The sequence below is a fragment of the Prinia subflava genome, chromosome 1 (assembly GCF_021018805.1).
Source record: "Prinia subflava isolate CZ2003 ecotype Zambia chromosome 1, Cam_Psub_1.2, whole genome shotgun sequence".
NCBI lineage: Eukaryota > Metazoa > Chordata > Aves > Passeriformes > Cisticolidae > Prinia > Prinia subflava.
Window position 1 is genome coordinate 40,396,460 of NC_086247.1, and position 11,081 is coordinate 40,407,540.

Here is an 11,081-nt window from a genome sequence, read left to right on the forward strand (position 1 = left end):
ACTAAGCGTAGCTTTCGCTGCGTCTTAATGGCAGGCCCCCAGACCAGAGAATAAAGAACTTTACCTCTCACAAGGGGTCGTTGTGAGTGGCGAGGGTCATGGATCCGATGGGCTCCCCAAGAAATCACCTGGTGCCGGCTGGAGCATGATCGGGTCGCGGGGTCCTGGCTGCGCCCACAAGGTCCCGTCCTGGGTCGCCAAAAATGTTAGCGTAGGAAAACATATAACCACACGAAGGTGATCATATGCGGTTCTTTATTCAAGCGCGCGGGACACAGGGGCATACAGTGCCCAAATCTTGTGCCCGAGGAATACAGAGTCGATTTGTGATTTTTATATTTTAAATTATACACATGTTAACTAACCTCCACCCCTAGATACTGATTATCCTATTCCTTAGTTACTATCTTAAATCATACCTACGCTTCTACCCTGATCCACACTTGATTTGGTTAAAACAATGCTTCTCAATTATCCCCTGAGTTGCAGTCACACTTGATTCGGTCATTACAATGGCATGGAGCTGGTTGCAGAAGCTGACGCTTGTTCCAAAGCTGAGATACGTCAAGTTCTAGTTGTACGTTCTCTACCTTCCCCCCACACATACCTCAACTTAACCCCATGGTTAACTTATACAGAAATTATATTTTTAACCCTCCACCAACAAAAGTACCTTTTAATAAACGTTTTTGTCACCTAGCACTTGTATTTCCATTCGTTCATTAAATCTTTTCCAGTCCTTTTATTGACCTGCTACCACCACCAGCTCATCACTGTCAGAGTTCTTTTTTCACTCTGACCTCCTTTGACAGTTCAGTCTCCATCAGTACTTAAAACTGTAATTTTTGTTATAGTTAATCAGTGCAAATACCTAATTCCCTATCTGGTATAAATCACCTGGCCAAAGTAGCTATAAATTCACCTCTCATAACTGTCTTCTGTCCTTGTTTTTCTTAAATTTGTGGAAAACTCAAACTGGGTGATCTTGCTTTGTCTATTCTTAAATGTATTGCCAAATTCCAAGCCCAAAACCCTATTTATCCTCATGACACTGCTCTTTCATTACACAAAGGCAGGACAAGAGAAAGATTTGAAAAATTAGTGTAATTTCCTTTTTGAAGATGACCTGAACCTCAGTCTAAGAGAAAATTAATAAAATGTTAAGTAACTTTTGTCTTGCCTTCCCTCCCCTCATCACAGATGCTAATCTGGTATCCCCGGAATCCAATCTCAGGCCTCACTGGTTATATCCCTCCCTTATCTCTCTCATGATCTTTATCTCTCCTGTTTCTTTCTCTCTCTTTGTCCCCAAATAAAAACATTTTTAACATCGTTGATGTTTTTATGTTAACAAGTTGTCCCTGTTCAGGTCATGCTACCAGCTTGTCTTTCCTTTATAAGCCTAAAAACCAAAATTATGTAGAGTATAACTGACATGTAAAATGGTCCAGACTCTGCAGCCTCCTGTCTCCACTGAAACCAATCTTAACTACTGCCTTGATTCTAACAAACCACAGATATCAACCCCTTCATCAGAACCACTTGACTTTTTATCCTATTGAATTTACTTTTGAAATATTGTCCTATCCTTGCTTCTGTTTTGTTGTTTGAGGTTTTAAAATTATTTATCCACTATTTCAATCACCACGAATAAAGTATACTAAATAATAAGGCAAGGAGACCTGATAAATCATCTTGATCTAGCATTAAAAATTTGGCTTTGCATACTACCAGGTCTAGCTTTAGGAAGGGATAGATAAAGTGGTTTTGACCTAGAATTTGGAACTATACCATTGCTTTTTCTGGCACCGTGATATGGTGTGACTTAAACTTTACAGTGGAAGTAAGGTGCTGTCTCACCTACTAATATTTATATCATGAATTATTAGACTTTATGGCCCACGAGATTGAGACAACTGAAAAGGCAGAAAGTCAGTACACTAAAGAAATCAAAAAAGAAACTTTTCAGCTGGCAGTACCAACATTGTTTGTCTTTCTGTGACTGCTAAATTAATGGAAAAGAAAAAGAAAATTTCCACTTGAATGGTGAGGAGTATAAAATTGTCCTTTTTTTTCCTCTCACACAAAAACTTTAAAATAGTGTTATAATGGGGCAACAGTGATTACTTTCTACATGATCTAGAGATGATGCAAGCAGTTCAGGAGGCTTGTTAATATCTCTTCTTTATGCTGCGGTAGTGGTTTTATATTTATTTGATTCTGCTAAATTTCGTGTTTAATTTTTTTTTTATTTTTTTCTGTGACATAGGATTAGGGGAAAAAGGCAAAACAGCCCTTACTTCAAGGTAAACAAATAGATTTATTAATACACATTTAAAAGAAGAAAAAAAGATAAAATTAAACTTTCAAAACACTCTTCCCCACAAGTGTTTATTTTTTTACAAATAGCATAAATAGACAAAACTTGTGATTTTTAATTAGTTTTACTATTTTAAAAATATTTTTCATGAGTTTGTTAAGGAGAGGAGTCTTTTTTGGTTTACTATGGAGATTCTCTACTGATAACAGAGAACAGTTTTTCTGTGGGTTTTAACTCACAAAGACAGCTGCTAGACTTTGTGAAGTCTTTTCTATTACCAGCTTCCTAAGCTGCTTAGGGGTTATGGGAACTTAGGTATATTGGGGTGTTACTTTTTAAAGACGAACAACTCTAAAGGTAAAGGATTTTTCATTTTAGGGAACAGATTGTTTTTTACTGGTGTAGAGGGCTTCTTATTTTTCTCTGTTTATGAGATCACAATTACTTTAGTGTTTACTTTAGTCTATCACAAATACTTTTGCTTATCTTTACAGTTTAAATGCTCTTATCATCTTCCTAAAATGCATGTTTTTCTATGGTTTAAAGCGATATTTTAGTTTAGCTCTTATGGCTTTACAGGAAAAAAAATTAGTCTAAACTAGGTAACCTTTCCAATAGTCTTTTTAGTTTCTCTTTACTCATTGTCTATGCTGTGTTTTTTTATAGCTCAATTACTTTGTTTGTTTTTACTTAGGGAAGGGTTAGTGCTTTGGAAGTTTTATCTGGTGTTAGGAAAGAGTTTAATTTGCTTAGGCTGGTAGTGGTTATGTGATTTTCGTTGGACTACGGCTCTGATTGCATGGTTGTGGAGGTTTAAAGCTGTGCCGCTGGGGGAGGCTCACAAAGGATTCTCGTAGCTAGGTAGGCCAATGGATGGCCCCCCCACCCTCTACCTCCTGGCCCTATTGGACACCCCGGGGGAGGAGAGAAACATCTGCCCTGGCCTCGGCTGGCTCTAGGGTAGGCTTTAAAATTCACTAGTTGTTAAGCTGCGGCCTGTCCCGCTGGCAGAGCAGGGCCGGCTGCCCCACACAGCGGCGGGGCCTGGCCAGGCTGGGCCACCCCACAGAGCAGTGTTACCTGCTCCTCCGGCCGGACGGAAAAAGGCCAGCTAAAACACTACCAAGATTTATATGGGTATTTTCCAAAACTACATTCAATGTCCCCAGTAGTCAAACATTATGCTAGAATTTAAAAGTGGCCTCTAATAGGCCCCTGTCCTTTCTAAAACAATTCTGAAGTCCTGACAGGGAACTGTTTCCACTTTAAAAACTAAACTGGGTTAACCTGTAACAACTACGTAGAATTATGGGATAAACAGCCTACTTTTTTTTTTTTTCCTTTTCCTTTTCAATGTTCACTGATTACCTAGTCAAGAACTCAAGCCAAAGATTCTACCTTTTTTGGAAAATGTGTCAGTAACTCCCATACTTGATGCCTTATGTCAGAGGAACCTGTAGAGGAAACCAGAATCTGTGATTGATTGAGGATTGGAGGGAACTCCTGGAGACAGACAGATCTGCCCAAAACAGAGTCAGCTACAGAAGGTATCCCAAGTCTGACTTCAGTTTGGTTTTAAATGTCTCCACAGATAGAGAATTTACAACCTCCCTGGTTGTAAATGGCAATCTGTTCCCATGTTTGACCACTGTCATGATAAAAGAAGTTTTCTAAACTTTAAATGGCATTTATTGTACATAAAATTATTCCTTTTGCTTATTTTCCTCTTATCTCTAGCTCCATTTTCTGTATCTCCTTCCATCAGGTATTTATTCATATTTGTAAGATCCCCCTTAGACTTCTGTTCTCCTGGATAAACAGTGCCAGTTCTCTCAGTCTTTTCTTGTTATAACAGATTCTCTAATCCCTGTATTATCTTCATGCTCCTTTGCTGAACCTGTTCCAGAATGTTCATTTCTCTCTCATCCAGCTGAGTTCAGAACTGGACACAGCACTTCAGGTGTATCTCCATTTACAGAGGACAATAATCACTTCTGGTAATGCTCTGGATGAGCTGACAACCCTCCCTAATGCAGACCAAGATGTTGTGGTGTTATATTCTGCAAGGATATATGGTTGTCTCATGTTCAACTTCTTGTCCACCAGAATGTGCAGGTCCTTTTCTGGAAAGCTGCTTTACTTCTCTTCAGTCCCCAGTTTGACTGGGGGGTGTCTGGAGTCCAGTCCTCCATGGGTGCAGGACTTGGCAGTTCCTTGTGCTGAACTTCCCAATACACCTGTCAGCCCATTTCTCCAGCTGGTTGAGATCCCTCTGAAGAGCAGCACGCCCATCTGGTTTATCAATCACCTTTCCCAGTTTGTATCATCTGCAGAATTGCTGAGGGTGGACTCTGTCCTATCACCCGTGTTATCAATGAAGACATTAAATTGCTTTGAACCCAATTTCAACCTCTGTGGGACCCCATAATTACTTGGTCTCTAGCTAGATTTGAGCCTGTTAGTTTGCAGTCCAGCTCACTGTCTGCTTATCCAGTCTTTACTTCCTCAGTTTGTTCGTCTGTAAGGAAGCTGATAAAAATGGTGTTGAAAGCCTTAATTTGAAATAGGCAACAACTTCTGCTTTCTCCTCACTCACCAAGCCAGTAATCTTATTTTAGAAGGCAGAAAGTTTTTTGGGACAACTGGATGTCGGAGTGAAACAGCACATTAAATATCTTCAGTTAAATGGGGTTTTGTGCTCTCTGCAAATTATGTCTCAAGAAGACAAATTGAATAATTTTAATGTTTGGCTGAATTCAGAAAAAATTAAAATTATTCCATTTTTAAATTTACTTTAAGTGTCCATATTGAGCTCTGGTTTTACATTCTTAAAAGCTCTTGCTGCTCATTGTTGAGAAATTGGCTATTTTAGCCTTTTCCATCAGAACTTATTAGCATGTTTCTCTGGAAGTCTTTATAAGTAAGGAAGAGGAAAAATATAACCCTGACTTTTTTTCTCTAAGTGGCCTCTGATGCAGTAGCATGGTGTTACAGAGAGATTCAACTGCTTACACACACTTTTAGTTTCATGTGTTTTCATCAACTCTTTGAGAAAAGCACATTCAGAATGTTTTCCTTCTGTCCACAAAGAGATTTTACAACCCTTCTGAAGAGTGTAATGCTCCAACAGGCAGGAAATGTGAATTCCTTAATGCTCAAAGGGAAAAATCAGATTCCACTGAAGTCACTGGCTGAAAAAGGCATTTTTGAATTTGTTTTCTAGCTAAAACTTGATCACTTAGGAAATCATTAAAAGTAAAGAACAATTAAACAAATAGAAAAGAGTCATATCCAAAAAGATTTGCCCATCTACCACTTATCTATCTGCTTTCAATGCAGTGGAGAGCCCAGATTTTTATTTATCAAACCTGACTAATGCTATGAGCACCACGAATATCTTTCTGCCCCTTGCTTCCTACTCTCTGCTTTCACAGGCTGGAATCCAGGGCTGAAGATATCAAAACATGTCAGGCACTTTGATGGCTGGCTGGCCACTTGCAGTCTCTGTGTGTTGGCCAGTTGCAGTCTGCTCAGAGTGGATGGATGAGACAAAAACATGAATTGATCAAATGTTGCCCCACAAGCCATGTGTGATAGAAGCCTGCCTGATTTTATACAGAAATCAGATGTGGTTAAAAACCTGACATCAACAGCTTTCCTATTTTCTGATTCTGGTTAGAGCTCTATACTCTAGAAGCATGTTAAGGACCTGGTCTTTTAGGCATTTTTACTAATTTTACTGAGTGTCACTGGAATTGGGTACATCAACCTTTACTTTCACAACCATTATTCTATCTTGCAGGAGGATTCTCTGTGTGTGGCAAGAAATATGTAGGAGCTTAGACTGCTTTATCAATATGTGATAAATATGACACAGAAATGGATACAGATGCAGTCTTATCTTCTTCTAAAGTTAAAGTTTCCTATTTTTGTAATTTACAAATATTTTCATATATCTAGTAGTAGTTTATCACAGTTGCTTATTTTAGTTTAAAAGTGTTTAATATAACTTTTGTACAGGAATATGGCTCAGAATTCTGTGTTTCATATTCACCAGAAAATGCAAAACAATTTTGGGTAAACATTGGGGAGATATTTCTACAAATACTTTTGCAGATTCCACAGTCAATTAAGATTAAGTATGGGAGAAAAACTTCTTGCAAATTTGAATGGTAAAGATATGCAAATTCTTAATTTCTGTCAGCAGAATCACACCTGTAGAACAAAAAAGACTGTGATATTTGCTGTTGCCTTCTCTTCTAGACTGAAGATAAAGAACCTGGTAGTCAACACTGTGAAGTAGTCAAGCAGTCACGCTTTAGTCTTAGAAAAAATGGCTGTCTGTAAGTGAAAGTTTTCTGCTGAAGGTTGTAACAGAAGCAGAAACAGGATAGGTCATACAGACATGGGATATGTGGGAAGGTAGGAGCAAAAACTGTTTATGCTACCTTAGCATCTTGTAACACTGTTTCTTACCTTAAACCTTGAAGTTATGCGTGGTCTATCCTCACACTACAAATATTTCACCAAATCACTGGGTTCCCAAGGGAATCTGAGTGTTAGTGTAAAATGCATGAGTATGCCTGGGTCAGCACTGATGGGAAATTCCAGGTGATAGTGTTTGTCATTGTAGTTTCTTTCATATTTACACTAACACAAGTGAATATTCAGAACAGTAGCTTTCAGTCAGATAGTCCCACCATTTATGAAGCTATTGACATTTGCTTATCACAAAATAGGAAAGAAAAAGTAACATTTATGACCCCAGAAAATGATGAAGACATTTTTTCCAATTTCAGATGCAAGGTTGAAATTATGTGATGATTTGAGTCTCTGATAAGCCTCTAACAGGCTTTCCTTTATTCTTAAATGTATTGAATTTCATTGTGGCAGCCCAGGTGGTTCCTGCTTATCAAACTGGCCTCGTAAGTACTCAGTAGAAACTGTTCCTGCAGCTGTAGAGGTGGCCTTGCAGGATATGATTTCATAAGGAAGTTGGAAGATTTCTAGAACATAGATTAATATAAGTAGTAAGGAAGTCATGGAAGACCACAGGCCAACTGGTTCTAAGAATTGAGCAGAACAACAACTTGGGGAGTCTCATCCAGTCCAGCTGAAGACTAAGCTGCAAGGAACCTTGCAACATAGACTTTCCCAAAACCAGTGATTTACTATTTAGCCATCTGATGATGGTGATTCTGAAAGAATTAATATGATTACACATGATGATGTTAATGATGATGAAAACATCCTGTGCTGCTCATGGTGAATTATCAAGTACAAAAGAACTGGAACAGCTCTGTGTGTGTTGTGTGTATATCTTTGGGGACAAGGTTACCTGTGGGGATTCTTGGAGTGTAGTGCAAAGCAGAGGTTCAGAGTTTTTTATATGTACATAGCTACAAAACTAATAATGATAAAATAATTATGGAAAACTAACCAAAATTTGTGGAAATTATTTGAAGATTCAGCTGCCACACACATCGATTGTCATCTATACATTGTCCAGTTTTTGATTCACAATTTTTTTTCCTGTTTTGAGATCTGGACTAATGTTTCTGTAGAACTGCTTATGATTCTTCCAAGTTTTACCTTTTTAGTAGTTACATGTCTTAATAATTAAATCTAAACTGGCAGATGTGAAGTCTGTTTTGCAGGGGTAAAGGAGTAGCATACTAGGCTTTATTTTTAATTTCTTTTTCCCATTTCTGTGATAAACTCATAATCTCTAGTAATCTGCCTTTATGAATCAGATCCTTTATGAGTTTAATTCAGTGATATAAGGGTAAAATTCTTAAAAAGAAAGAAAACAAAAGTAATGCAGGTCAATATATCTATGAAAATACTTTCCTATGGGTATATGTGAAAATGAGCATTATTAATACAATTTTTGACTGATACTTATCAAATGCAATATAGTTTATTGAATGACCAAATTTCAAATCTTCAGCATATAAGAAAGCCACAAGTCCAGGAAAAATCTTTGAATTATTGTACCTTTTTGTTTTATTGATAAAATTTGCCTTAATATAGAATTACATATTGACTTTTGTGGCTGAAGTACATTTCTTATTACACAGGTACTGTTGCTGTTTGTTGTTTGGCACTAAGGCTTCTGGAAAGAACATGGCAAAGAAAAACTGGAATACCTAAACATCCAAACAAAAGGTAAAGTTGTACACTGTGCTCTTCTGAAATTTTTGTCAAATGTAGTACTTGTATTAAGGTAGGTGATTATGTGTCTCTTCCTTTTCCTGAAATGCTTTTCTAATATGGAAACCACATTACATATATCAAAATGTTTAAACATGCATTGAACTTTCTATTTAAACAAAACATTAGAGTTTCTAAAGATCCTTTCACCCCTTCATTTCTGCTCCAGATTTTGGATATCTCTATGGCTTTGAGGTGTTTTAGGACTTCCTACATCTTAGTAAAGTGAAGCCACATGTGTGTAAGAGGGCAGAGATTGAAAAAGTAGAAGCAGCTCCTCAGCAGCCTCCAGTATGTTATAAACTCAACAGTCCACACAGTTGCAAAGCTCTATAGGAAAATTACAGCTGAAATCCATTTGTGGATGCAGATCTCGAGTAGTGGAACAATCTCTCCTTTCCTGTATGTTCTCTAAGCAACCAGAGTAAGGAGAACATAGGTTACCTCTCCTAACAGACTGTATGTAGGGTAGAACACCTTGTGGCTCTACCTGAGGCAAGTCCTTAGTTCAACTCTCTGACATCTCCTGTGGCTGCACGTGCCAACAGCATATCTCAAAAGCAGCTCCTGCTTCTGGCAAGTAGATTTCTCAACTTTAACCTCGATTGTGGAAACAAGTTCAAGTTCAGCTGTGTTTCATATGGGTGTACGGAGAAGATTTTCTCACATATTGAAGGTTCCCTTCATTGGTACAATTGGATTGAATGATGCTACTTACACTTCCAGTATTTATCATAAATGACTAATCCTAGCTGTAGCTTCTGTGTTATCAAAATGGAAGCTTTTGAATTCTAAATATGAGGCTTATTCCCTCTGAGGGAAGCCAACTGCAATGACAATTAGTGTACAGGACTGTTGGTTTGGCACATCCTCATTTGCCATTAATTTCCATAACTTTTATCCTAACAGCCTTGTTCTGTGTTTTAACATGTTTCTGGTTCTAGTCTCTTTCCAAGAATAATATCCATATTAAGGAAAAGAAATATATTGTCACAGCTAAGTTGGATGCTAAAATTGTTTTTTTGCCCATCCTTGACAGGATAAAAAGATGTTTGAATTGGTTAGCAGTTATGAATTGTACATTGTACAAGTGTGTTGAAAATATAGGGTTTTTAAAAACTTTAAGATGGTATTTTAAAAGTAATGAAAGATTTATGAAGTGTCTATATAGGACTGTAGCTGATCATTAGTATTCCATCAAGTAATCTTTTTTCACTTTCAACTGAAATGAATATAAATGGTTTCTTGTGAAAAGACAAGAAACATTCATGTAAGACATACCACCTGCTATTTTTGTATTTATTGGAAGTATGTGTGTATGGCTTTTTAAGTTGTATATGTACACATTATCTATCCCAGCTACTTGTAGAGAAGAGAAGCTAATTAAGTTCAATGCTCTGGAATAAGCTGCAAAACTGACTTTTATTTGAATAAGCACTTCATGGGCTTTTCATGATTTATACACACAGGTCCTAATAATGAGTGGATGGAATTAGACTTCTAGCACCTTTTTTTTTTTTTTTTCTTAAAGTAGGTTGCTTTATATCTATAGTTTCTTAGTTTATAAGATAATCAAACCGTACAGATATTTTCTGCAGTTTTATCATATCTTGTTAAAGAATAAAGGCTGTCCTTTACTTCTAAAGGGCTTCACTTCCAAGTATTTAAAGAACTCTGCTGTGTCAGTAACTGTGTACCTTATATTTATAAGACGCAAAATATGTCACATATGGAGAAATTCCATCACATTTAAGAATAGCAAAGATAAAAAAGACTTCTCCAGGCCTTTCAGAGCCTCTCCAAGTTTTCTGAGCAGTTAAGACTGTTTTTAATTGTTTAATTGCATTTTAATGCAACTGAAAATATTCTCTCTAAAATAAATTATATCACATTTAATCCTTCTTGACTGATTGTTGTTTGCCTTAACATTATGAATTTTTGCATTACTGTTTTTAGTACTCTGGATCAGTCCGAAACTTCATTTTACTCTTGAAAATCTGTTTGAACCTTTTCCAGAAGTGGAATCCTGTTATTTAGCTAGCTCTCTTTGGAGATCTCTTTAATCTCCTTTGTTGCAAATTTTTTAAATTATTGCTTACACTGTCCTTGATGTACATAGACAACAGTTGATAATTTTCCTCCATAGAAAGGGCATTATACATTCTTGCAGATTGTTATCATATCCCAGTTCAGTCTTTACTCTTCTAGACTAAACAAGCTCCATTATTTCAACCTTTCCTCATAGGTCGTTCTCTTGTAACTTTTATTACTCTTTTCTGGACTTTATCCAATTTGTCTACATCTTTTGTAATGACTCAAGTCTGGTCTGTGTCCACTAACAGTACCACATTCCTCCTAAAGTAGTTAAGACCTGGTTTTAAAACAATTAAGACTGGTTTGATCATCAAGTGACTCAAGTGTAAAACATTTGTGTGAGAGCTCTCCCTTATCCTAGAAAAATACTGACACAAATTTGTTGACTAAGACACTCAAAAAAGTATGGTTTGTAATATATGGAAGTGATTAAGATAATTTAGGAAAAATCCTG

General features: G+C 37.0%; 1 long non-coding RNA gene across 1 annotated transcript in view; it reads right to left on the minus strand.

Annotated features, from left to right (window-relative positions):
- LOC134562225 (uncharacterized) overlaps positions 1-470 on the minus strand; it is a 48,028-nt gene extending 47,558 nt beyond the window's left edge. The window contains exon 1 of the long non-coding RNA XR_010083102.1: positions 65-470. This is a non-coding gene — a long non-coding RNA (uncharacterized LOC134562225). The remainder of the gene's footprint in view (positions 1-64) is intronic.
- Between the last annotated feature and the right edge of the window lie 10,611 nt (positions 471-11,081).